Here is a 25324-nt window from a genome sequence, read left to right on the forward strand (position 1 = left end):
ATGCACCTGTATTAAATACTAATTCAAATTCTGAAATGACAAACTGATAACGTTTTGAAAAGGAAATGTGAAGAAATCTACATGTAATCAGAAGCTACATGTAATCAAAAACTTCCTAAAGGGAAAGTGCAGAACAGATAACTTCACTGATGAATTCTACCAAATATTCACAGAAAAACTAACTCTTCAGAAACTAATATCAGAAGAAAAAAGGAGGGACACTTCTCAACTCATTCTATGAAGCCAGTACTACCCTACTACCAAACAAGAGAAAAACAAATATAGCATAAAAACCTTGAAACCAATTTTTCTTACAACTGTAAATGCACAATTCCTTGATAAAATACTAGCAAACCAAACAGTGATCTATAAAAAGAACTTGCTTGATATCGTTATCACATGGGATTCATCCCAAGAATGTAAAGTCGGCTTAATATTCAGAAATCAATTAGTGTAATTGACCACATCAACGGAATAAAAATGACAAAGACCACATGAGCATCTCAATGTATTTCAATGTATATCTTCAATATACACTGAAAACTTCAACACCCTTTGACAAAACCACTCAGAAAATCAGGAATAGAAAGGAATTTCTTCAAGTTGATAAAGGCCATCTTTAAAAAATATCAAACTGAAAAATACTCTTAGCTAACATCATTTATGTAAAAGCCTAAAGTTTCTGACGGTCCTCCTGAGGCCAGAACACCGCCAGGCTCCCGGTGCCTTCTCCCTCTGCCCACTGACATGGATGCTCTGATCAGGACACACAACTAGATCGACAGCGAAAGTAAAACCATCTCTGCTTGTGGATAATAAGACTTCATACCAAGAAAATCTTGAGAAATCCAATGAAAAAGTATTAGAATAAATTGATCTACCACAGTTGCTTAGACACAACACTAATATACAAAAATCAATTGTTCATTCTACACAGATGAAATGAACCAAAATCGAAACTGAGAAAAACTTCCATCATCTACACTAGTATTTCTTTGCAAGTATTTAATTGCAAATTTATGGACTGACACTGTGGCACACTGGGTAATCAGCATCCCATAGGAGCACCAGTTCATTACCCAGTTGTTCCACTTTCAATCCAGCTCCCTGCTACTGGCCTGGAAGACGACCTAAGTGCCTGGGTTCCTTCACCCACATGAGAGACCTAGCTCAGCTCTGACCAGCTCAGCTCTGGGTGTTGTGGCCATCTGCAGAATGAACCAGTAGATAGAAACACTCTCTCTCTTTTCTCTCTCTGTAATTCTGCCTCTGAAATAAATCAACCAAAAACAAATTAATGTAAACAATTACAAAATCATTATACTCTAGAAACTGGAAAGTATTGTTGAAATAAACTAAGACAAACTAATACAAAGTTCATGTTCATGGACTGAAATTTTTGCTAAACGGGCACTCCACAAAATGAGCTATAGGTTCAGCATAATGTCTTCCAAAATTCCAGTTAATGTCCTTATAGCAGTTGACAGGATGATTCAAAAAATCATACAGAAATTCAAAGAATCCAGAACAGTCAATTTTGAAAAAGGGGAAAGTGAGAGAGACGGCTTATATCCCTACTCTCAAAACTTATTCCAAATTGTTAATTAACACACTGTGGGACTGGCCTAAGGACAGGCATACAGATCAATGAAACAGGACTGAGAATCTAGAAATAAACTCAAATACGGCCAACTTCACGATAGGGATGCCAAGATCATGAAGAACAATGTTATCAACAAATGGTGCTGAGAAAACTACGTAGCCACACACAGAATGACGGTGGGCTTCTTCTGTATGTCATACACAAAAGTGTACGGAAAGCACATCAGAGGGGCCGGAGCTGTGGGATAAGCCCTCACCTGTGGGGCCGGAGCTGTGGGATAAGCCCTCACCTGTGGGGCCGGAGCTGTGGGATAAGCCCTCACCTGTGGGGCCGGAGCTGTGGGATAAGCCCTCACCTGTGGGGTCGGAGACGTGGGATAACCCCTCACCTGTGGGGTCGGAGCTGTGGGATAAGCCCTCACCTGTGGGGCCGGAGCTGTGGGATAACCCCTCACCTGTGGGGTCGGAGCTGTGGGATAAGCCCTCACCTGTGGGGCCGGAGCTGTGGGATAAGCCCTCACCTGTGGGGCCGGAGCTGTGGGATAAGCCCTCACCTGTGGGGCCGGAGCTGTGGGATAAGCCCTCACCTGTGGGGCCGGAGCTGTGGGATAAGCCCTCACCTGTGGGGCCGGAGCTGTGGGATAAGCCCTCACCTGTGGGGCCGGAGCTGTGGGATAAGCCCTCACCTGTGGGGCCGGAGCTGTGGGATAAGCCCTCACCTGTGGGGCAGGAGCTGTGGGATAACCCCTCACCTGTGACAGCAGCTCTCCAGTTCCAGTCTCAGCATCTCCCCCTCTGACTCAGGTCTCTGCTGAGGCACACAGAAAAGCAGCAGGTGTTCAAGTGCTCACACCCCTAACACCCACATATAAGACGTGGATGGGGTTCCAGACTACTGGCTTCAGCCTGGCCCAGCCTGGGCCACTATGGCCAAGTCAGGGAGTGGATCAACTTCTCCATTTCTGTCTTTCCCTCCCTGCATGTAACTTGGCTTTTCAAATAAACAAGTAAATCTTTAAAAACACAAAATTTGGGGCCAGCATTGTGGTGCAGCTAGCTAAGGCTGCATCTGTGGTGCCAGCACCGCACATGGGATGTTTTTGAGTTTCAGTGGCTCCACTTCTGATCCAGCTCTCTGCTTATGCCCTGGGAAGGCAGCAGAGGAAGGCCCACGTGCTTGGGGTCCTGCACCTGTGTGAGCAACTGGAAGAAGCTCCTTACTCCTGGCTTCAGACCAGCACAGCTCTGGCCATTACAGCCCTTTGGAAAGTGAACCAACAAATGGAAGATCCCTCTCTGTCTCTGCTCTCTATAACCATGCTTTTCAAACAAAACAAAACAAAAAACAAATCAGAGATCTAAATCTAAGAGCTTAGAGTATAAAACTCTTTGAAGAAAACACAGGAATAAATCTCTGTAGCCTTAAATAAAGCAAAAATATGTTACAGTCACATTTTGCTTTAACAACCTAGGATATCTTTGCTGTAACAACCTAGGATATCTTCTATGAAAAGTGTTGTTAGGCTTCTCTGTCATTGCGCAAACATCACAGCACACACTTACCCAAAACTAAGTGGTCTCTTGACACATCAAGAGATGAACTGTATGAGGCAGTTGGCTGCTAGCATAGCTATTCTGTTTACTTTTTTCTTAAGAAGTAGAAGGAATACATTATAAAATGATAATAAAATGTGTAATCCGGTAGTACAAAAATCGACTACTATCTATGTACATAATCTCATGTATGAGCAGTGCAGGCTTTTGGCACCAGCATCACCCAGAACATACATGAACAATGTTCTGCACTGTGCATTACAACAGCTACGGCATCTAGCGAGATCATCAGCATGGGAGGCAACAGAAATCTGGGGTCACTGTCAGGTACGTGATTGGTTAGTAACAAACATGGTGAAGCTGCTCATGACTGCTCAAAAATAGACTGTGAAAGGCAGGAGAGGCGTACCATAGTTCACTCTAGTAATTCAGGAACAGAACCAATTTATCAAAAACACAGAAAGTGGGACAAAAAGAGTACTAAGTGAGATTCAGAAAAAGAACAAAAATATAAATCACAATAAACAAATAGTAATAGCAGATCTAATTTATTTTAAAAGTTTATTAATATCAAAGGCAAAATTAAAGAAAGAGAGGAATCTTCTTTCCATTGATTCATTCCCGCAAATGACCACAACGGCCTAGGCTGAACCAGGCTGAAGCCAGGAGCCTGGTGCAGTTCTCACATGAATGTGGTGAATGGAAGATCTCCCTCTCTCCATCTCTCTGAAAACCTGGCTTGCCATTGGCGGGTTCACTCCCCAAGTGGCCACAATGGCTGGAGCTGAGCCAATCCAAAGCCAGGAGCTAGAAGTTTCCCCAGGTCTCCCACATGGGTGCAGGGTCCCAAGGCTTTGGGCTGTCGTCAACTGCTTTCCCAGGCCACAAGCAGAGAGCAGGATGGGAAGTGGAGCAGCCAGGACAAGAAACAGCGCCCATATGAGATCCTGGCACATGCAAGGTGAGGACTTCAGCTGCTAGGCTACTAGATTTTAAACCAGACCACATTGGCAGTAACATTAAATGGAAACAATCTAAACATTCAGATAAAAGGCAAAGACTGACACCTCTGATTTTTAAATAAGACTTATTTTAAAATTTGAAAATATTTATTTTACTTAGTTTAAAGGCAGAGTGACACAGAAGGCTGGCTCATTCGCCAAATGGTCACAACAACCAAGACCGGTCCAGATTGAAGGCAGGAATCCAGAACTCCAGCTGGATTTCTAACATGAATGGCAGGAGACCAAGAACCTGATCCATCATCTGCTTCTTTGCTTGGCACATCAGTAGAAAGGTGAATCAGAATGGACATTCCAACTTGAAGCGGGTACTATGATACAGTGTGTCAGTAGCATAGGTGGTGGCTTAACCTGCTGCAAAACAGTGCCACCCATCCCCACTCTCACCCCCTGATCGTTTCTAAACAGCAAGATTAAACTATCTGGTATTTACAGGAAGCCTCCTTTTCAAACAGTGAAACCATTTTTAAAATGGAAAAATATATACTATGCCAATATTAATCAAAGGAAAGCTGGAGGGGCAGGTGGTGCAGCATGTTAGGTTAAGTTGCCCATTCAGGACACTTGCAACCCAGATCCATGAGCCAGTTCAAGTTTCAAGTTCTGCCAAGCTTTCTTTGCAGGTTCCTACTAAAGTGCATTCTGGGAGGCAGCAGACAACAGTCCCCAGTCAACGACATGGACGGTACCTCATTCCTTCTGTGGCACTCCGCCTTTCAAACAGATGAAAACAAAATAAATTACAGTTTCAAACAAACATTTAAAAAGGGAACTTGCAGTAGGCATTTGGCGCAGCGGTTAAAATGCCAGCTGGGATGCCCGTGCCACAGCACTGGGGATCCAGGTCCTACTTTGGTCCTGATTCCAGTGCCCTGGCCCAGCTCCAACTGCTATGGACATCTGGGAGGTGAAGCAGCAGTTGGGAGATCTCTCTATGCGTCTTTCCACCTTTCAGGTAAATAAATACATATATTTTTTAAAAGCTAGACTGCCTAATGCTAACATCGTAAATGGATACAGGCGAGAAAAAGAAAACTGGCATGTGTCCCACTCGCCTTTCCCCGTACCTGATCCTCCACCCTAATCACAGGTGCACATGGGCATGCCTCCCTCTCAGCTATGTAAATAATATTAAAAATAAAACACAAAAACAGTGGAGGAACAAAAGATTTTATGCTAATGAACTTAAGAATGTAAGTGAAATAGATGAATTTCTTGAAATAACATTTTACCAAAGCCGACTGAAGAAAGAAAACCTGAAAATAGCCTAACACAAAGAAAGTCATATTTCTAGTTTAAAAAAATAGATACACCTCCCAGAGCCAACACAGTGGCTCAACAGACTAGTCTTCTCCCTGCAGCGCCAGCATCCCATGTGGGCATGTCATAGCCCCAGCTGCTCCACTTCCAATCCAGTTCTCTGCTTTTGTCTGGGAAAGCAGCAGAGGATGGCTCAAATCCTTGGAACCCTGCACCCCAGAAGAAGCTCCTGGCTCCCGGCTCCAGCTGTTGAGGTCATTTGGGGAACCAGCTGACAAAAGATCTCTGTCTCTCCTTCTTTCTACCTTTCAAATAAAAATAAATAAATCTCTTTTTAAAAAATCTCACCACATAAGCATCATGCCAAACAAAAAAAAAAAAAAAGCTTCCCTGGGAAGTGTGCCCAGCAGGTAAGGCTGTAACATCAATTCTCCTTAGAATCTTCCAGAAAAATGAAAGGCCAGTGTCACCCTGATCTAAAACCAGAGACAGACATTACCAGGAAAATTCAGGCAATATTGTTTATAAACATAAATGCAAGCTCCTTTTAATTTTTACAAATCAAACGTAAGAAAAAAATTAAAGAATACTGTATCAGGAGGGAACATCATGGCCCAGTAGGTTAAGCTGTTGCCTGGGATACCTGTATTGCTATCCCAATAGCTTCCACTTTCTATTTCTGCTTCAGCGTCCTGCTAACATACTTGCTAAACATCAGACAATAGCTCAAGGGACTGGGATTCTGCCATCCACAAGGGAGACCTGGATGGAGTTTCTCACTCTGGCTTTCAACTTGGCCCAGCTCTGGCTGTTGAGGCCATTCGGGAAGTGAATAAGAGATGGAAAATCTCTCTCTCTCTCTCTCTCTCTCTTTCTCTCTCTCTCTGCCCCCCACCACTTTATCACTCTTTCAAGCAAATAAATACACCTTGTTAAAAATCAGAGAAAATTTAAGTTCCACTGGTTAAAACAATTCAATAAATAATAATAATAAAAAAAAACTATTATGCCATGGCCACAGGGACTCATCCCAGGAATGCAGGGTAATTTAATGTTCAAATACCAGTCAATCAATAGAGTCTGTTCTCCATACAAACAGATCTTACAAAAAGAAACTTTATGTCAAAAACCAGGAATAGCATGGATGAAACTGAACATCCACACTGGACAAATACTCTGACCAAACTGGCGGAAGAACAGAAATTCTGAAACCTGATACAGGGTGACTTGGGAAAACACAACTAACATCCCAGTTGGTAGCACAATATTAAATGCTTCCCACAGGACCAAAACAAGAGCAGCAGCAGCAGCGAGACTACTCGACAGAGCACATGTGGCCGGGCTTCAGATCAGAACTTGAGGGATGGGTGTCTAGCTGGCAGTCAGCATGTCTATCAACCCACCTAACTCCCACCCGAGTACCTGCTAACACAGCTCCGGGAGAACCAATGGGGATGCTTCAACTAACTAAGCTCCTGCTGCTCCAACACATGGGGCAGCTGGACCACCTGCTGCCAGCTCCACGCTGGCACTCGTGGGCATTGGAGGAAGGAACTAGCCAATGGCAGCCACCTATTGCCTTCTCTGCTTCTCAAATATATACATGTTTAAAAGGAGCAATGGTTTGGCACACGTGGTTAACACGCCACTTTGGAAGCCCAAAGCCCTCACTGCAGAGCCTAGCTTTGGCTCCCAGCTCCGCTTTAACATTCCTGCTAAGGTTCTCCCAGATGGCCCAAGGACTGGGTTCCCTGAGGGATGGAGACTGAGTTCCAGGTTTCTGACTTCAGCCTGTCCCAATCCCAGCTGAAGATATTTGGGCAGTGTCTGTGTCTGCCTCTGAAATCTTTTTAATAAGAATTTCCCAGAGGGCCCAGCACGATAGCACAGCGGTTACAGTTCTCACCTTGAATGCCCCAGGATCCCACATAGTTGCCGGTTCTAATCCCGGCGTCCCTGCTTCCCATCCAGCTCCCTGCTTGTGGCCTGGGAAAGCAGTTGAGGACGGCCAAAGTCTTGGGACCCTGCACCCACGTGGGAGACCTGAAAGAAGCTCCTGGTTCCTGGCTTTGAATTGGCTCAGCTCCAGCCGTTGCAGTCACTTGGGGAGTGAATCATCGGACAGAAGATCTTCCTCTCTGTCTATCCTCCTCTCTGTATAACTGCCTTTCCAATAAATATAAATAAATCTTAAAAAAAAATTTACCAGAAAAGAACAATCGTAAAAGAACTCTAACTCAAAGACTACCAAGTAAAAATAATTTCTTTGTAAATCATGTAATTATATATGCTTTTAAAAAAACCCAAAACCTATAAAGATGCCATTAAAACTAAGAATGAAATTAGCAAGGTTTATTTGGGTCATAACAATCACAAGTTCATCAGTTAAAAAGAAACTATGTGCCCAAATGGACAGGATATTAATTAAGAAAGATTTCTGGGAAGGCGAAGCTTAGAGAAGGCTTTTCTAGAGCAAAAGGGAAAAACATGAAGACAAAGCTCCTACGAAGAGTGGGAAGAAGACTCCCGAGAAAAGGCCAAAAGTCAACACCAGGCAAGGCCGGCTCACGGACGGCAGCTCGGGCCGGTTCAGACACCAGTGTTTCAATGCCACAGGATGACAAAGATGGGAGATCAAACAGCACCTAGGGAATACAGGAAATGCCTCTGGGTGGAAACCAGGGCGGAACAAGGGAGGAAGAGCCATCTGCTAGCATCGGAAAAGAAAGGTGCAAGGTGCGGAAGGTTGTGGCAATGCTGCAGGGTGCTGGAGGGCGGGGCCAATGACGCAGCTGGAGCACAGAGCCGTCTCCAGGCCTCTTTCTGAGAAGCACACCGAAGGGGCCTTCAGATCCCCAGGTCTAGAATCAGGAGGGTCAAGGAAAACAAAACTGAAGTCACACTTCTTACTGCAGTGACTAAGAGCGCATTCTCTCCCAGAGCAGGAGCGGTGCTTCAGCGCTGAGCCCTGGCTCTGGCGGGTTCAGGAAGCCCAGGGCGGACACGAGGCACTGAGGCCCACGCACTAGCCACGGGAGGGTGGAGGGTTCTCTTTGTCAAGTCCTCAAACCAGCTCTCACTGGACTGAAATGTGTTGCATTTTGCATTTTCGTTCTCTTGTTTTTGTTGCTTCTACAAAGAGCCTTTTCAGGGTGGTTTGTGTTTTCTCTTCTTTCTTGGTATTTTAGAAAGAAGGAACTATTTTCCAATCTGAGCCCATCTTTCTGCAACAGAGGGGACTGCAGGGCACATGCAGACTTCCTCCTATCAACCCACAGGCTCACCTGCCTGGGAAAAGAGGGAATCACAAGTGATTGTAACAAACTGTAAAATATAACACACTAGTGTAAAAATAGAAAAGTTTTATAACGGGGAAAAAAAGTTGGCAAAACAAAAGTAGAAGAAGAGGCCAGTTTAAAATCTGTTGTCTGAAAGATTCCGTACAAAGAAGCACCGTGGAGATTCCCCCCGGGGTTGGCACCTCCCACCAGTGGACCCCACTCTCAGGGGAGCAGCAGTGCCACCCTCTCCCACCGATCTCCTCCCTCCCAGCCTGGGACCCAGCAGCAGCTCCAAACATCGCCCTCCAGGCAACGACCAGCAGGTCTGGGCCACTTCCACCTTTTGAGGATCCTGACTTTCTATTCAACATATAGTTAATGAGCACCATTAGGGAGAAAGAGTTTGACTGCATTCCACAATGGGATCAGTAAGCACACCTTTCTCATAAACCACAGATAGTTTGAGTTGGTGACTAGACAAGCCAGAAGTTAAAGTCGGGATCTTCTTTCAATCCTGTGAATTAGGCTACTGCCAGCTCAGTGACAAACTGCAGACCCAGAGATAAGGAAAGACTTCCAAGCCATAGGAACGGCTTTCCCAGGACACAGACTCAGGCTTTCCTAGGAAGCTGATCTTCCATCTTGCCTCAGGTGATGTAGAGGTCACTGCCTTCTAGGCTCCTGCAGATAAGCTGTAGTGAGTCACCACTTTCTAATCCCACCTGCCATGCTCTGCATGCTTATTACTCAAGCAAATATATCAACTACAAGTGACAGGTAACGCTAGATGTATGATGACCTCCTTTGAATGGTACTTTATATGTCTTTATGAATTAAAATATACTAAATCAGCTGACTGTTTCTAAAGTCATTGCCATTGTTAAACTGCAGTGTAGCCCAAGAGCCTGAATCTGGCATGTCATGGTTCACCGTGGGTCAGCTGCTGGCCTTGAACCCCACTGATGTACACATAGGCCGCTCCCTCTGCCTGGAGCGCTCCTTGTCACGGTAGCCTCCAACCCGCCCCAGCCACACTCATCCTCACCCCATCACTCTTACTATGCCAAGGGCACCCATCCCTCTCCAGGGGCACTCTGCCCACTTGGTTGTTCACTTCTTGGGAGCTAAGATCTCTTCATGCCACTGCTGCAGTCCTGGCTTCCTGCACGGCCGTCAGTCCCAGTCTGAACTCAAATATTCAGGGAATCACACACACTTTTTTATAAAAACAGTTAATTTTATTTGAAAGGCAGAATTGCAGAGGAAGAGGGAGAGATAAAGGGAGGGGGAGGGAGAGAGAGAGAGCGTGCTCTGTCATTCATTGGCTCACTCCCCAAGACCACAATGGCCAGGATGGGGCCATATGGAAGCCATAAGCCATGAGTGTCATCCGGTCTCCAATGCGGCTGCAGGGACTCAGGCACTTGGGCCATCCTCCACTGCTTTCCCATACATGTTAGATCAGAAGTGAAGCAGCCGGGAATTAAACCGGTGTACATATGGAATGTTAGTCTTATAGGTTGCAGCTTAATCTTTTATTTCACAGCACCCACCAATGATACACTTTTTTTTTTTAAGATTTATTCATTTTATTACAGCCAGATATACAGAGAGGAGAAGAGACAGAGAGAAAGATCTTCCGTCCAATGATTCACTCCCCAAGTGAGCCACAACGGGCCAGTAAGCACCGATCCGAAGCCGGGAGCCTCTTCCGGGTCTCCCACACGGGTGCAGTGTCCCAATGCATTGGGTCGTCCTCAACTGCTTTCCCAGGCCACAAGCAGGGAGCTGGATGGGAAGTGGAGCTGCCGGGATTAGAACCGGCGCCCATATGGGATCCCGGGGCATTCAAGGCGAGGACTTTAGCCGCTAGGCCACGCCACCAGGCCCAATGATACACTTTTAAAGGAATGACCGCTTTCATTTCTACTAATAAGAAGTAACAGGACACCCACTGGAGCCAGCACTGAAGGGTATCACAGCCTCACTTGTGACCCAGCTACCTGCCCTTATGTCCAGGAGATCACCAGATGATGGTCTAGTGCTTCGGTTTCTGCCACCCACAACGGAGACCCGGATCGAGCTCCAGGCTTCTTGCTTTGGTCTGACTTAACCCTGGTAGTTGTGGCCATACAGGAAGTTAATCATGCATTGAAGTTCTCTCTCTGCTTTTCAAATAAATAGAATATCTTTAAAATAAGATATTTTAAAATTCACAAAATACAATTTTCAGGCCCTGCACCACTACCTGCGGGTGGAGGATCCTGGGGGTGTTTGGTTGCGGGGCTTGGGTAAAGGAGCCCTCAGCAGCGTGGTGGCTGCCGAAGGTACAGGAGACAGGTCGGACTCAAAGCTTGAGACTCTAGCCATGGCCACTGCTGCCACGAGGTAAATGAGTCCTGGGCTTTTGGGGTATGTAACTGCTGCGGAGGGACATCCACGGAGGAGGCCAATGTGCATGTAGGTGAGCAATGAATCCTATGTGACTCCCAGCGACAGGGTCACTGAACTTGCAGGCAAGTATGGGGACTGACACCTGGTAGTTTGGAAGGAGAGTCCATAAGCTCTGTTTCAGTCAGACTGATTCACCAGCCCACATGGGAGTACTGAGATGTGCTGTTAGCGAACATCACTGACTGCCAGAACAGGGGATGGGTCACATTATGCAGGGTCATTACACTAACCAGCACGCAAGAGAACCAGGTCCAGAAGTAGATTCTGTGGGGGTAAGTGGGCCCAACCCTGTGGAAATACAAGTCCTGCTGGTTACTTTAAGAGTTGTGGTGGTGGGCCCGGCGGCGTGGCCTAGCGGCTAGAGTCCTCGCCTTGAAAGCCCCGGGATCCCATATGGGCGCCGGTTCTAATCCCGGCAGCTCCACTTCCCATCCAGCTCCCTGCTTGTGGCCTGGGAAAGCAGTCGAGGACGGCCCAATGCATTGGGACACTGCACCCGCGTGGGAGACCCGGAAGAGGTTCCAGGTTCCCGGCTTCGGATCGGCGCGCATCGGCCCGTTGCGGCTCACTTGGGGAGTGAATCATCGGATGGAAGATCTTCCTCTCTGTCTCTCCTCTGTGTATATCTGGCTGTAATAAAATGAATAAATCTTTAAAAAAAAAAAAAAAAAAAGAGTTGTGGTGGTGATGGGCTGAGCTAGGAGTGAGTGAGCATAGAACCCATCAACACTCACGGGTGCTGGGGCTGGAAACAGGCTGGGCAGGTCCAGGCTGCAGCACTCACATGTGCATCCTACCACAGGGTGTGAGGTGGGCCGGGCGGCAACATCCTCCAGTTCATACAAAGGCCAGGATGGAGTGGCAGGCTATGCTGGGCAAGGGCCTAGCACCTGCTGGAACATGTGAGATCTGGGTCAGGGAGGGGGTCAAGTGGAGGAACCTGGGAAACTCCCCTATTGGGGTCACAGCTCCCACTGGTGAGCAAGTATTCTAGGCCTGGGTGTTGGGCAGCCTGAGTAGAGCAATTCCAATCACTGGCTAATGTGTGGGTTGGTTTTGGAGGGGGGTAGACTGAGCCAACCTTATCTCACCAGCAAGAGCAGAAACTAGGTTGGAGCACAGGTCAAGTTCAGCTAGGCTGTCTTACCTACCATGCTGCATGAGCCTGGGATAGGAGCAAATAGAGCAGGACCAGGTTCCAGCACCCACCAGTGAGTGGTGGGACTTGGGGCAGGCCAGGTCAGATCAGGCTACAACATCCAAAGGCAAAGATCATGACAGGTGAGGGACTAGCCCAAGCTGGGTTGGAGCAACCACTGTCACATGCAAGATCTATAGCTGGGAACACACCTGGTTGGGGAGCTAAGGTGGACTCCGTGGCTGAGTTCTGGTTCCCACTGGTAAGCATGGGGCTAGAATGGGAGCTGCGTTCTGGTCTGGACATGGCTGGACATGTTCTGGTCTTGTACTTTGGCACAATGTGGACTGGGGCTGAGTGTGTCAGACTGGGCTAAAACCCAGCACCCACTGGTGCTTGTGAGGACCAGGGTAGGTGTAAGATGGGCTAGGTTAGGTTTTTGCCCCTGCTCAGCTGGTTGTGAGCTGTGTCTGCATGTGGACCAGGTTAGACTGGACTGTAACACCCAACAATAATAACTGGAATGGGTTGAAAGCCGGTCAGGAAAGGTCATTATTCCTGCTAGGTCAAGAGGTGGACTGAGTAGGGCTGGCCCAGTGACCCATCCATGTGTGCAAGATATGGCATTGGCAGAGGTTCTGATGGAGGAGCCAGGGAAACTCCTCTGTCAGGACACAGTCCCTGCAGGTAAGTGTAAGAACCACGCTAGAGAGCAGCCCAGAATAGGCCAGGGAATGGTACCCAGCAGCATACATATGGCGCAAGTCGGGCATGAACCAGGCAAGGCCAGTTCATATCACCCACTGGCAAATCCAAGCACCAGAACAGAGTGTGGGTTGGGCCAGGGTCGGTCACAGCACACGCCAGTACACATGACAGATTGGACTAGGTGCCAGCTGGGCTGGGCTAGGCTGTAGCCACCAAAACTTGAGCTGGAATTGGGGGTGGGCTGGGCTGGGCCAGGCCAGGCTATAGCATTCACTGGCAAAAGCTGAGGTAAGGTGGGCCATGCTAGACCAGGCCATGGCACCCAACCAAGACAAGCAAGACCTGGGGGGGAGGGGGCAAAGCTGGTAGGGGGATGTGGAGGGCTCCCCTGCTGGACCACCACTCCCACTGGAGAGTGTGAGTTGGAATGGGGGCAGACCAGACACAGCACAGCTACAACACTGTTGACCTCATTTGAGTTGGACTAGGGAAAAGCCCGGATGGTTGACCGTTCCTACTGATGCAAGTATAAGTCACAGTAGTTGTGGGTTGGCTGAGCTCTGTTGCAGCATCAGCTAGCAGATGCCACCACGGGAGGGGGGGGGGGGGGGACTAATTCTGTCAAGCCAAACTGCAGAACCACCTGGAGAGTGCATGATCCGGGAGTGGGAGTGGGCCCAGTAGGGAAATAGTGGGCACCTCCTTCCCGGGTTGCTACTCTGTCTGGTGAGAATGAAAACCAGGACTGGAGCAGGCATAGATAGACAGAGAGTGGTACCTGCTGGCAGGTGTGAGGGCTGGATAGAGGGGCTGGTTGGGTTGAACTAGGCTTCAGTGCCCATTGATATGTATGACAGCTGAATGGGATGTGGGACAGACTGGACAAGTTTGCTGTACATATTGCCAAGCATGGGAACCAGGGCAGGGGGCAGGCCTAGTGAGGGCTACTGGAAGTCGCCCCAACTAGGCTGCAGCTCCCACTGGTTTATGTGGCCAAGTGTGTGGTGGGTAGGATTGGGATGGGCTCCAATACCCATTTGTTTGGGTAAAAGACAGGGCTGGAGGCAGAACTGACACAGCAACTACAATCACCAGCATATGCATTGGCTGATAGGGGCAACAGACTGTGCTGGACCCTGAATTGGCAAGCACACGCAAGAATCTGGTCTGGGATCACTTCATCCAAATGAAATTTATTTGGGGATTTCCCCCCAAATGAATTACCAGACTCAGAACCCCAACCATGAAGAGAATTGCAGGTTACATGGAGTCCATGTGTCAAAGTTGAGCTGCCCCAGTGGCTTAGCCAGAGCAGTGGACAGCATATCCAGGTGCACATGGAGGATAGAGTAGTACACTGGAGCCTGTATAGGACACCTGGTACAACAGAGGACAAAACAAATTGATCAACTACCCCAGCCAAGTGTTGGCAGTGAAAATCTGGGCAAGTGGAGACTCTAAGGTGGACTATGTCAGCCAGTAGATTCTGAAGAGATTTCATCATGCTTGGAATGGTGAGATTAGCAGCAGTTCAGAACAGGTGAACTATCAAAACCACTTGAGCAGTGCCCTCAGAGCATGTCCCACATCAGGGACCCTGGGACAGTTGGGAGGCTGGGTGTGGCTTCTCCCTTTATTTTCCCCCTTCCCCCACATACAAGAAGGAAAAAAGAGATTGTGGAAACAATGGTCTTACCCACTAGTACTTGACCCTCTGAGCCCTAATCAATTATGTAAAAATCATTGAAAAATGTACTTAAAAAATAAAAAATAAAATGTTCAAAGAAACTAATGAGGCCAGCACATGCCATGTATCAACAGACTACTCCTCCACCTCCAAGTGCTGCCATCCTGTATGGGCGCCAATTCATGTTCCAGCTACTCCACTTCCCACCAGCTCCCTGCTTATGGCCTGGGGAAAAGCAAAGAATGACCCAAGTCCTTGGGACCGTGTACCCACAAGGGAAACCTGGAAGAAGTTCCCGGCTCCCGGCTTCAGATCAGCTCAGCTCTGGCCATTGCAGTCATTTAGGGAGTGAACCAGCAGACAGAAGCCTTTCAAATATAAATGCATAAATCTTTAAAAAAAAAACAAACAGAAATTAACAACTTTAATTATAATATTCTTTCTGTAATTTTAAAATATTTAAATATTATAAGGAGAAATTAAGAAAAAACAGAACCTTGGGACAATTTATAAACAGAAGTCTTTCCCTGTCGCTCCCTACGTATCTAGTTCACACCATTGGGGTGATTGGGGTTGCAGCAGGCTTTTGACCCAGTGGTTAAGATGCCAGTTCAGACACCTGCATCCCACCTCAGAGTGCCGAGGAGCTGTTCCTGGCTCCAGCTCCTGAATGCAGCCTCCTGCTAAGGTGGACCGCGATGGCTCCCATAGCTGGGCTCCTGCCACTGTGTGAGACCCAGCCTTGAGCTCCGGTCAGGATTCAGGCCAGGCTGTGTGGGCATTCAGGGAGCCAGTCTCTCTCTCTCTCTCTCTCTCTTTCTCTCTCTCTCTCTCTCTCTCTCTCCATATATATGTACCCAATACATACCTATGTTGCATACACACACATACACACACTCTGAAGGGTTTTTCTAATTAAAAAAAAAAGTATTACTGGGCCAGTGTGGTAGCTCAACTGGCTAATCCTCCACCTGCAAGCACTGGCATCCCATATGGGCGCAGATTTGTATCCTGGCTACTCCACTTCTTATCTAGCTCCCTCCCTGCTTGTGGCCTGGAAAAGTAGTGGGGGATGTGCCCAAAGCCTTGGGACCCTGTACTCATGTGGGAGACCTGAAAGAAGCTTCTGGCTTCAGATCAGCTAAATGACGGCTGTTGTGGTCATTTGGGGAGTGAATCAGCAAATGGAATTTTTTTCTGTGTCTCCTTCTGTCTGTAAATCTACCTTTCCAACAAAAAATAGATAAATCTTTAAAAATATATTTTTATTATTATCTGAAAGAAATAGCGAGCCTCCATTTGCCCAATCACGCCTCAAAGTGCCCACTGTAACTTGGAGTTCAAAGGCAAGACCAGGGATGAGCCCAGATCTCCCACATGAGTGGCAGCGCCCAGCTGTTTGTGCCAGCACTGCCATCTTTGAGGGTCCACATTGGCAGGCAGCTGCAGTCACGTGCCTGGGCCAGGAACTGAACCCAGCTACTCCGACATGGGTCACGGTGTCCTAACCAGCACCTTAACTGGCAGCCAAAGCAGGAACAAAGCAAAAATATTTTTATCCTTGTACCTACTTTCTAGCATGAGAAACACAATATGCAAATTAAACAATCATTTTATAATGAGTGCATTCAGGAGCCCCCAGTGTTTACAGAGAGTGTATCTCCTAATCTGGGGTGGGTGGATGAAAAGTCAGTGAGGTAGAAACCTACAAACTGAGCTCTGGGGACACAAAGGCATCAGCCAAGCAGGGACGGACAGGGTGTGGTTCCAGGCCAGGGGAACTGGGTAAGGACTCTAAGGAGGGAGGGAACGCCTGAGGAATGCAGTGGCAGAGATGGGGTGGCAGGGCCTTCAGTGGGCACTCCATGAACAAGGACACAGCTGCTTCTCACAGTGAGACAAAACATAGTCTTTCGACTCGTGTGCTCAGATTTACAATTGCTTGTAAGTAAACATTTTGGTATGCCACGCAAATCATTCTAGTGAAAGTTTGTCATTTTCTGAAATGAGGAATTTCCTATTTGCAGAAGAGGAAGTCCAGGCTCTGTATTGCTAACTGATGTGCTCTGCGCTATTTGCTCAACTAACGTCTGAGTGCCTCCAACACGCAGGCATGGTACGACACGTGCTGCAAGATGTGAAGGGGCAGGCCAACAGTTCTCCGAAAAACGCATAGGAATGGCACGTGGCACAGCAGCAGACACTGTTCCGGCTCCGCCCCCAATGCTGGCCTCCTGTTAATGTGCTCCTGGGAAGCAACACACGATGGCTCAAGCAAGCACTGGGTCTCTGCCATGCACATGGGGGCCCCAGGATGAGTTCAAGGCTTCCAGTTTCAGAGCCTGGCCCAGTTCCAACTGCTGCAGGTATCTGGGGAACATACCAGCAGATGGGAGATCTCCCAACACAGACACAGAGTACCTCCAACCCTCCTTTCAAATCAATTTAAAACAAAATTTTCTTAAACTTTAAAAAAATTTTTTAAAAGATTTATTTTTATTGGAAGGGCAGACTTACAGAGAGAAGGAGAAACAGAGAGAAAGATCTTCCCTCCACTGGTTCATTCCCCAAATGACAAAAATGGTCGGAGCTGAGACAATCCAAAGCCAGGAGCCAGGAGCTTTTTCTGGCTTCAACCAGGTCCAGCCCTGACCACTGTTGCCATTTAGGGAGTGAAATTAACAGACTAAAGACCTCTTGTTTCTCTGCCTCTCCCCCCTCAGTAGCTTAGCCTTTCAAATAAATAAATCCCACCCCCCAAAAAGCAAAAGAAAAAGGTTTCTAAAGACATGGAAGGAACTTAGGTTTAGGGACGGTGTGGGGTTCCCCTGGATTTTTCTGCAAGTAAGGTAAGCATATTTTGCATGACAAAGCTATTTCTAAGCAAGATAAATAATTATTAAGAGGCCCATGGCTGTACCTACCATGTTGAGGAGGTAGGTTAAAACCGTGCTAGCCAGCACAGTAGCTACTTGCTACTACTGCCACCAGCACCTGACATGTGGTTAGCCTGAGCTGGGACGGGACACCGGGAAAACACACTCTACACACTGAAGGTTTAGCATGAAAAAGAAAGAAAAAGTAAACACCTCAGAAATTTTTCTAACCAGTTATAATTTTTATTTATTTCAACATGGCTTCTGTCCTGAGCCAAAAGTCCACGCCCTAATTGTATCTTAAAATAATAGTATTATGGGGTAGGCTGAAATAAATAAAATGTTTAAAAGATCAACTTAATCTTTCTTTTTACTTCTTTAATGTAGCATCAGGCACTTTCCCAAGCTGCATCTGCGGCTGGCGCCGGCAGTCCACTTCCTGTGCAAGCACGGATAGTGCTAGCCCGGAGAGCTTAACGTGACAAGCTGAGCTGAAACTTAGCAAACGGAGGTAGGTTTTCAGAGGTCAGTGCCTATGCCGGATTCAGGAGGGAGCAGGAAACACAAAGCACTGATTCAGAAGGTTAGCGCAGGGGGATCAGCAGGGGCGAGCCACTAAAGGCAGAGACTGCAAAGGTCAGAGGGCATGCGGGCTGGGCGCAGAGAGGAGCAGAACCAACAGCAGGCTGGGACAGGGAAAGCCTGACAGCTGCAAGCATGCCCCCACCCCCTGCCTGGAGAACCAAGGCGAAGGCCCAGGGCGATTCAGGTTCGACCTAGGCTGGCTTAGCGACAAGGACTCAGAGGCAGAGGCACAATCAGCTCACAAGAATGGCACGGCTGTCCTCAGCACCTGGCAATCAATCTCCAGGTAGCAGGAGCTCCAGAGTGGAGTCAAGTCCCAGAGAAGACCAGGAGGAGGCAGGCGAGTGCTCCGAAGCTACACCAACACCGGGTACAGCCCTAACACAGCCAGCAATGCTGCCTGGGGTCTTTGGGACAGTGGACTCGCTGGGGCTGCAGGGAACAGAAGCAGCCTGAATGATACTCTTGTTAGAGCCATGCAGACGGACAGCACCTCTGGGAGACCTGAGGGTGGGAGCGGAAGGGAGACAAGGCGGCTCTTAACCTGAAGCTGGGTGCATGATGACCACAGCCGAGCAGGCCAAGGGCAGCCCAAGCCAGAGAGCAACGCGCACAAACCCTCAAGGCTGGAACGGGCCAGGGTAACGGGAAGAACTAACAGCAGGACTTTGTGGTCCAAAGGACAGAAAGCAGGATGAATTTTAAACTTTCGTTTTTATTTAAAAGGCAAAGAATGACAGAGATATACAGATAGCTGGCTCGCTCCCTCAAATGCCTACAATAGCCAACTGGACTGTGTCCAAAGCCAGAGTCAGGAACTCAATGCAGCTAGGTATCCCACGGGGTGGCAGGGGCCCAAGCACTTGAGCTGTCACCTGCTACCCCACTTCCCAGGTGCGCATGAGCAGGAAGCTGGGTCAGGAGCTGAGCCAGGACTGCAGGCCAAGGATGCCCGTGTGGGATGCAGCTACAACAAGTAGATGGGTTTTAAAAGAGGTGAGAAGGGGATTGGAGAGGAAAGCAGTGTCTCAGAGAATAACAACTATGACCCCACACCTGCCTGAATGCAATGGGAAGTTAGCAAAGTGGCTGGACCCAAAGTTTTAAGTATTTGTAGTGGATTAAGCTGCCCACCGTGACAGGGCATCCCACATGGGTGCCAGCTTGAGCCCGGCTGCTCCATTTCCAGTTCAGCTCCCTACTAACACTTCTGGAAAAGCAGTGCAAGATGGTTAACATGCCTGAGCCCCTGTCACCCATGTTGGAGTCCTGAAGGGAGAGTTAGGGTCAGCCTTGCGGAGCTCTGGCTGTTGCAGCCTTTTGCAGAATGAACCAAGAAACAGAAGCTCGATCTCTCTCTCTGTAACTCTGTCTTTCAAATAAATAAGTAAGTCTTAATAAATACAATGAAGATGCAGGGGTGGAAAAGTTCCTTCCAGAAAGCCAGATGCTGTTCTGAAATAAGGAAGAGTGGTCTGGTATGAGACGCTGGTTACAATATACAAAGGGCACAGGTGAAGCTCTCAGAGTAGAATTTACGAAGAGCATAAAAGCAAAAAACAGTGACACAGAGAGCACAAGGTGGGTGGTTAGTGTCCACTTGTCCATGGGAAACAATGATGCCCAGCAAGTCAACGTGAGGCGCGGCCACCGTGCACAGCATCCCCGAGAGGAACGCTGCGGTGTGTCCAGGCCCCCGCTTATGCTCCTGGGGAGCAGCAGACGATGGTTCAAGGATTTGAGCCCATCACCCATGTGGAAGATCCAAATGGGGTGCATGGCTCCCAAGCGCATTTGGTGGGGTGAACCAGTGGATGCAAGATCTCTGTGTGTCACTCTGCCTTCGAAATAAATAAATGGGGGTGGGAGTTGTAACGCTGGTTGCAGTGACACAACTGTTGTATACACTCATGTTGGCAGGGTTACTTGGAAAACCCAGGACTGAACACAGAGTCACATAAAGCCAACGCTGCCGCATACGTCCAACTCTGCTACAACGGAACCCGTGAAGGGAAGGGATGAAGTCAAAAGGACACAAACAAATCAGTATGAAGAGACAGAGAGGGAAATTCAACGGTTCAACGGTTAGGTAACTGGCCAGCCGAGAGAAACCTTCGGTGAGCGGGGAGCTGGGTTTGCAAAGGCTGAAAGAAGGACTGAGCAGTGAAGGACAAAGCTGCCGTCATCGGTGTCCTCACAGCGACTCCAACGGGACGACAGCACTGGGCTTCAGCAATCCCAACATCTGCGCGAGACCCAGCGGCCACCGCAGTGTTTACTCAGATCACACATCCTGCACACCAGCCATTTACCTTTGTGTGTGTATGTGTGTGTAGAAAGAGAGAGAAAGGGCTTGGGGCCCGGCACGATAGCCTAGCAGTTAAAGTCCTCGTCTTGAGCGCACCGGGATCCCATGTGGGTGCCGGTTCTAATCCTGGCAGTCCCGCTTCCCATCCAGCTCCCTGTCTGTGGCCTGGGAAAGCAGTTGAGGATGGCCCAAGGCCTTGGGACCCTGCACCCACATGGGAGACCCGGAAGAGTGGCTTCAGATTGGCTCGGTTCCAGCTATTGCAGCCACTTGGGGAGTGAACCATCAGACGGGAGATCTTCCTCTCTGTCTCTCCTCCTTTCTGTACATCTGTCTTTCCAATAAAAATAAATAAATCTTTTTTTAAAAAAAGAAAGTGATTTACTTCTTTTTACTGGAAAGGTAGATTTTCAGAGAGGAGGAAAAACAAAGATCTTCCATCTACTGGGGTTCACTCCTCCAACGGCGGCCACTGCTGGGGCTGGGCACATCCGAAGCCAGGAGCTTCTTCTGGGTCTCCCACATGGGTGCAGGGTCCCAAGGCTTTGGGCCGTCCTCTGCTGCTTTCTCAGGTCACAGGCAGGGAGTTGGACTGAAAGTGGAGCAGCCGGATACCAACTGCACTCATATGGGATGTTGGCGCTTGTAGGCAGGGCATTAGCGTATTGAGCCACCACACCAGCCCCAAGCTATCTGCTTTCTCACTGTCCCCTTGTTAGACTGTGTAACTCAGCTGCATGCTATAAAACGAACTTAAAGTTCTTAGATTCTGCTTTTCAGAACCCACATTTGCTGTGTCACTATTATGTGTTAGCACCACACTGGAAACAAAAATGAGTAATACTTAGGGCTAGTGCTGCGGCACAGTAGGATAAGCCTCTAACTGCAGAGTTGGCATCCCATATTCACACTGGTTTGAACCCCAGCTGCTCCACTTCTGAACTGAGCAGCAAGTTCCTATGTCCGACGCGAGCAACGTGTTTGCAGTGACATTCTCCCTTTCCTGTCCCTTTGCTTTTTCAGCATTCTCTGCGTCATCCAGAAGGCTAAATGAAAGAAGTCAGACTTGACAATGAATCTGTCTCCAACTTCTTAGCAAGGTGGCCCTTAGAGAGTCTTTTCCTTAACTACAGAACAACAATGACACCTACACTATACATTCGTGGAAAAATCGTACCACGGCCAGCATATAGCATGTGACAAATGTCAGCTAACATTGTTACTACCATTTCAACAAATGGTGTTCTTCTGAATTTTTAAAATTTTTTTTTTTTTTGGAAAGTCAGATATTCAGAGGAGAGACAAAAAGTTTTGTCCACTGGTTCACTCCCCAGGTGGCCGCAACGGCCAGAGCCAAGCTGATCTGAAGCCAGGAACCAGGAGCTTCCTCTGGGTCTCCCACATGGGTGCAAGATCCCAAGGCCTTGGGCAATCCTCAACTGCTTTTCCAGGCCACAAGCAGGGAGCTGGATGAGCAGTGAGGCCACTGGGACACGAACCAGCACCCACATGGGATCCTGGTACAGGCAAGGCGAGGACCCTATCTGCTAGGCTACCACACCACAATGGGCCCTACTCTTCTGATTTTAAGACACTGTTCAATGTTTCCATTTGAAGGAGAGGGAAAAACAAAACAAAACAAAACCTTTTCTCAAGAGCATGAAATTTACATGTTTCCACAAAAAGCAGCTTGGCTGGGCCACTGCTGGTAACACCACTGCTCCCAAAGTGCAGATGTGAGGTTCGGCATGATTGCTCAGTTGGCTGGTCCTCCCCTTCAACCACCGGGATCCCATACAGGTGTCCTGGCTGCTCCACTTCCCATCCTGCTCCCTGCCTGTAGCTCGGGAAAGCATCAGAGGACGGCCGAAAGCCTTGGGACCCTGCATCCGATCGGAAGAAGCTCATGGCTCCTGGCTTTGAATAGGCTCAGCCCCGGCCACTGCAGCCAACTGGGAAGTGAACCTGCAGATGGAAGATATTTCTCTATGTGTTTCCTTCTCTCTGTAAATCTATCTTTCCAATGAAAATAAACAAATCTTTAAAAAAAAAAAAAAAAGAAAGAAGAGCGTGCAGGTTTAAATTTGGGTTGCTCCACCTCTGATCGGCTGCCTGGTGACGTGCCTGAGAAGAAGCCAACAATGAGCCAAGTATTTATTTAGGACCTTGCTACCTCTGCGAGGCGCTCACAGCTCCCACCTCAGCCTGGCCCGCCTCAGCCTTTGTGACCAGAGGAGTAAGCCAGCAGATAATCAAGTTTTTAAAAAGAAAGGGAGAGAGGTGAGGAGAGGAGGAGAGGAGAGGTAGAGGGAGGAGCAGGACCATAACTGTGGCAGAGCAGGTCAAGCTGCCGCTGACAATACAAACATCCCATAGAGACACCAGCGGCTATATGGCTGCTCCACTTGTGATCCAGCTCCCCACCAATGCACCAGCAAAGATGCTTGAGTACTTGGGCCTCTGCACCTACATGGGAGACATGACAGAAATTCTAGCTTTCGGCTGGCCCAGCCCTGGCCATTGCAGCCATTTGAGGAGTAGCCCGGTACGTACAAGTTTTCTCTCTCTAACCCTCTGAAATAAATAAATCATTTAAGAAAAAAGAGAGGAGAAAGAGAAATCTGTCATTGCAGCACGTGCATTAAGCTGCCACTTGCAACACCTCCCGCTGTAAGCTCATGTTTCAGACAGAGTTCCAGGTTTTGGGCCAGCTCCAGTTGCTTCGCAAATGAACCAAGGGATAGAAGACCTTTCTCAGTCTCTCCTTCTCTGTCATTCTCCTTTTCCAATGAAAATAAGTGTATATACATATACACATACATGATAATTTTTTATTCATCTGGAAGGGAAGTTTACAAAGGGAAAAGGAGAGACGGAGAGTTCTTCGCCTACTAGTTCAGTCCCCAAATGGCTGCAACAACCAAGGCTGGGCCAGGCCAAAGTCAGGAGCCTGGAGCTTCCTCCAGGTCTCCCATGTGACCGTAGGGGCCCATGTACTTAGGGCATCCTCCGCTTCCTCGCAGGCACAAAGTGAGACAGCAGGACTCAAATCGGGATTTGTATATGATGTTGGTGACACACGCAAAGGCTACAGCAGCCCTATTGTGCGTGTGTGTGTACACACATGTATAGAGTAAAAGCAGCTTGGCAATTTCTCACATCTGAATCCTATCAGAAATTCTTTCATACAAAATACTGCGACTTGAGACAAGCACAGAAAGATGGTCAGGCCTGGGCAGCCCTTACGGCTGGAGGGCCAAGTCGCAGCCTGGGACAGCAGTGGCCCTGCATGTTCGTTCAGTCCGGAAGACCTGAGATGAGGGCTCAGGTACCTGGGCCCCTGCCACCCGTGTGGGACACCTGACCGCAGTTTCCAGCTCCTGGCTGCAGGCTGGCCCAGCCCTGGATTACTGGGAGCATTTGGGGCATAACTGGTGGGTGTAAGAATTCTCTCTTCCTGGCTCTGTCCCTCTGCCTTTTAAATAAACAAGTAAACTTCTGTAGAAAGGCCGAGAAGCAAGGCTGTAGCAAGTCAGCGTGACGCTGGTTTGTGTTGCCTTGCGGTTGTGGGGACACTCGACCTTCCTATACTCACACGCTTGGCACTGCCTGCCCGCCACGATGCCACACATCACAGAGGTGCGACACAACGTACTAACAGTCCTGCACTTCAGGAGGTGTGCAACAACAGCGCCCCAAGTCACAGTTTCAAAATGCCCAGCAGCGAAAAGCTTCACCACCCGCAACAGGCTACCGAAAGTTCCCATGACAAACGCTCTCCGATTTTTCACGCAGCGCTAAGCCTTAGCTACACCAACCTTCCCCGTGAGAATATTTCTCCATGGACTGCTGAGTTCTAAATCAGCCTAAAGACACACGAGAAGAGGGGTCCCCCCTTCCCTGAGCCTCCTCCTGGGTGGCCACTATATAACATTCCAAAGGGATCAGACACCGAGTCACTTCGGGGCTCAAAACTTCTTCCCGTTTGAAACAGCGCCAGGCCGAGGAGGTGGTCCACACTTCCCAGCCCCTCACTCCCGGGGAGGCCTGAGGCAGCTCTAGCCCGGGGCCAGCCGAGGTGGTCGTGGCGGGGGACCCTCGTAAGGAGGCCAGGGCAGCGGCTCGCGCTCGCGGGCCTCCCTCCCCGAGACGATGGGCAGCGACCTCGCCGGGGCTGGCCCACCCGGAAGCCCTCCCCGAGCTCCCACCTGCCGTGACGCGTCCGGGAGGGCGCGCGGCCCTGCCTGTCCCTCGCCTCCAAGCCCGCCACGGGCGCTCACGCCCCCTGCCCTGCCCGGCCCGGCCCGGCCCGGCGCGCGCTCCCTCGCGTCGTCGCGCCCCAGCTCGCCCGCTCCCGGGCCGCGCAGCTGGGACCGGACGGCGGCCGGCAGGGCGGGGGAGGGGAAGGACGCAGTCCTCACTCACCGGGCGAGACGCGCCGGCTCCGAGTGCGCGGCGTTCCGCTGAGGCGAGGCGAGGCGCGCGGTCCCCCTCCGCTTCTCCGCAGGCTACGGGGCGAGGGGCGACGTCGTAGGGGAGCTGAGGCAGACGTGAGGGGTGCTTCACCTCTCAGAAGCACGGGGACCCCAGAAACTAAAAACAAAATAAACAAACTTTCCCCTCCGCCTCCCTCCCCCAAAACCACAACACAAACACTCGGGGGGCCCGCCCAGACTCCCATGCCATTGGCCGCGGGGAGTATGCTCCCAGCGCTCACTGGCTGGCTTTTGTGCCCGTCAAGGTGTCGTCCCGCCCCTCCAGGTCCGCGCCGCTGCCGTCGCCCCTCATTGGCTAAGTGCTTCCCGTTGGACGAGCTGGGATTGGCTGAGCGGCTTGCGCCAATCATAGC

At 49.1% G+C, this 25324-nt stretch overlaps 1 protein-coding gene across 3 annotated transcripts in view; it reads right to left on the minus strand.

The window, feature by feature from the left end:
• Window positions 1–25244, minus strand: part of TNRC6B (trinucleotide repeat containing adaptor 6B) — a 230652-nt gene extending 205408 nt beyond the window's left edge. Inside the window, exons 1-2 of one of the 3 annotated variants that reach the window (XM_058673240.1) lie at window positions 25193–25244; window positions 24901–25014 (exon numbers count right to left, since the gene is read on the minus strand). The gene's annotated coding sequence lies outside the window, so the exon portion shown is untranslated. Of the gene's footprint in view, window positions 1–24900; window positions 25125–25192 lie in introns of those variants that run through there. The other 2 variants (XM_058673247.1, XM_058673243.1) reach the window with 2 other exon arrangements.
• Between the last annotated feature and the right edge of the window lie 80 nt (window positions 25245–25324).

Source organism: Ochotona princeps, chromosome 15 (assembly GCF_030435755.1).
Source record: "Ochotona princeps isolate mOchPri1 chromosome 15, mOchPri1.hap1, whole genome shotgun sequence".
Lineage (NCBI taxonomy): Eukaryota > Metazoa > Chordata > Mammalia > Lagomorpha > Ochotonidae > Ochotona > Ochotona princeps.